Source organism: Pteropus alecto, unplaced genomic scaffold (assembly GCF_000325575.1).
Source record: "Pteropus alecto unplaced genomic scaffold, ASM32557v1 scaffold113, whole genome shotgun sequence".
Taxonomy (NCBI): Eukaryota; Metazoa; Chordata; class Mammalia; order Chiroptera; family Pteropodidae; genus Pteropus; species Pteropus alecto.
The window spans coordinates 4777294-4780225 of record NW_006433949.1 but is presented as its reverse complement, the minus strand read 5'-3'; the positions used below and the strand labels follow the sequence as shown (position 1 = coordinate 4780225).

Genomic DNA, 2932 nt, shown 5'->3' with positions numbered 1-2932 from the left:
GGGGGTTGGGGGGGGCGTAGGGGGAGAGTCAGTGACTTTTTAAAGCTTCCCTAGTAGGTTCGAGCCAGTGCCTGATAATGTCTTTTCTCAAGTTGCCAATGACCCCTCCCATTTACTTACCCTCCCTAAAATGATCTGCCAGCAGAGGAGAAAAACTCAACACCTTTTAACAGAACCCATCGGCTAATGAAACTGAAAGCAATAATCTGTCACTTTGAAAGAATGAGCTGACAGGTTTCTCAAGAAGCTTTCTATTCTCGTGATAACATTGGGCTAGTAAACTGCTTGCTTCTCTCATTTCTCTCTCTCATCTGTGCATTTCCAAATAATGAATATCAAGTCACCTTTGGAAATATTGAACACCCAGGTGGCCCATGCAACTGGAGAGCAGGCGCATCACTCATCCCAAGAGGCAAGAGAAAAACTGAAACCAGAAGCAGCGGAAGAGGTGGAGTCAGAGGCTTGGGGATTCGAATATCACCTCCGCCACTTACCGACTTGTTACTTTGTGACTCAAGCCTCAGTTTTCTCGACAGTAAAATGGCGATAACAGCGCACCTGTCTCCCTGGTTTCTTTTGGGATTAAGTGCATGGCATAGAGTGAGCAACAGGATAAATGCTACCTGGTGATCTTTTGAAAATAAAATGTTTTTTTTTTTAAATTATTTATTATTATTTATGCCTACAGCATCTGGTCTTCCTAGGTGGTCTCCCATCCAAGTACTAACCAGGCCCGACCCTGCTTAGCTTCCGAGATCAGACATCGGGCTCGTTCAGGGTGGCATGGCTGTAGACCACGGACCATGGCTCCACTGGGGTGTGGACCCAGGACCTTCTGCGTGTAAAGCAGACGTGCTGACCGCTACACTATGGAACCACGTCCATTAAACAAAATGTTCTGAGTAATCATCTTGTTGGTTTGTTATTGTAATTCTGAAACGTGATATGTTTGTATTATAAAATAAAGCAAATCGGCAACTAGTTTCTTGTCATTAGGAGTCAAGGTTTTTCAGTTTTAAAAAAATACCAGTATAAAATCAAAATGGAAACAATGCATCTTCAGTTTGAATTAGAAATATCAGTATAAATTCATGAGGCAGTTTCTCCTAAAAAAAAAAAAAAAAAAAAATTTGTGTCCTAACTGTCCTCTTAAAATGCCTAGGACCAATAACTAACTCAGGAGCAATGAGCACTTCTAGCACCCAGATTATGATCTTATGTACCATGTTCCCAGCCAATGAAATCGGGGCTCTGTGGAGAAATGACTGACTCCTGGCCTTGAGCAGAAAATGTACACAATGAACCTGAGAGCATTATCAGAGGGTAAGAAGCTACTGAGATGATACAGTCATTTCCAAAGGACTCAAGAGCCAACTTTAACAGTCTTTCACTAACCAAAGATGGGAAATTTGAGCATCAATAAAAATAAAAATGCAATGAATTTAAGCACATCGAATATGTTAAAATTCCACGAGTTCATAATAGTATTAACAACTAATTTATGTTTCATTTAATCCTCATTTCAGTGCTATGAAGGAAGAGCTAACTAGCCTCTATGTCACAGATGAAGAAACTGAGGCTCAGACAGGTGAAGTCTCTCACCCAACATGACACAGCTTGTAAAAGGGGGAGCTGGAACGCCAAACCAGGTCTGTGACATTGCGAAATTGCAGAAAGCATTTAATAAAGTTTAACTTTCCCTCCACCACCCCACCATAGCAGGGCTATGGGAAGGCAGATAAAAAAAATGGTAAGAATGGGGAACTATTAAAATTTCATCCTGCTGTCTCTTATTCCCTGGTTACAGGTAACAGATGCTGGCAGTTGAGTGTGTGGCATGATATATATGTGAAATGATAATGATCAACCAATTATAACCACTCTTGTGAAAATCCATGAGAGTCATAAAATGGTCTTTGGTTTTAAAGTGGTAACTGGCAAGATGTTTCTAAGGTACTTCCTGATTGATGTCTGTACCTTCCTGTCCCTTAGACAAAAGTTTTTTAAAGAGTGGTCTGAAAACCATTTTTGTCCCTACCTAGGCTACTGTGGGAAAAGGCAGGCTTATGAGCCCCATCTCAAACCTACTAAGTCAGTCTCTGGTGGGCAGGGCCCCGTAATCTTTTTAGCCAAGTTCCCTGGGAGGGATGTTAGAATATGAAAATCTGAGAGCCAATACCCAACATCTACCCACCCTCATCTGAAACGCCCTCCCCTGGGACGTCCCTGCCTCCATCTCCCCCGTTCAAGCTACATTACGGCCAGAGTGATCTTTCTAGAAGACAGATCTGAAGCGGCACCCCTGTTAAACCCTTCAGTGGCTCCCAGGGTCCTTAGGATAGAGTCTGAATATTTTCGTTCCTTAACGATCTCCAGCCTTGATTGCCACTGTTCCCACCCCCACACACGCTCTCCCTGTGCCTCCATGGAGAAGTCTCCACCTTCGTGTTCACGCACGCTTCTGCGACTCTTCCAGAATCACTCTGCCCACCACTCATTCTAACCCTGCCCTTCTCTGCCTCTCCAAATCCTACACATCCTTCAAACGCCTTTCTGGACTCATTTGCACTTAGCCTGCCTGGTGCTTCCGGCTAAGTCACCCCTTCCGATCCCATGATCTCTCTCTCATAGCACATCTCAAGATGTTCAGTCAATGGCAGGTTATGCGCCTGTCACCCACCCCCATGCCTCCTTGGAGAACACAGGCCGTGTTGTTTTCACTATGTGCTTCATCACCTGGTACCTAGAATACTGCTGCCTCACAGGGCTTATTAAATGAGTGAGTGAATTAAAGAATTCACCTCCTCGTATTCACCTCGTCATGGTACACACCTTGGCCTAGCCATCCGCTTGAGTCTTCCTACCCTCATTCACTCCCTCATCAGTAACGATTTTCTTACACGCCGCCCCATAAGGTCAGGGCTGTGACCTT

The 2932-nt window shown here is 44.1% G+C and overlaps 1 pseudogene; it reads right to left on the bottom strand.

Moving 5' to 3' along the window:
- Positions 1–679: 679 nt before the first annotated feature.
- On the bottom strand, positions 680–795 carry LOC112477312 (annotated as a pseudogene).
- Between the last annotated feature and the right edge of the window lie 2137 nt (positions 796–2932).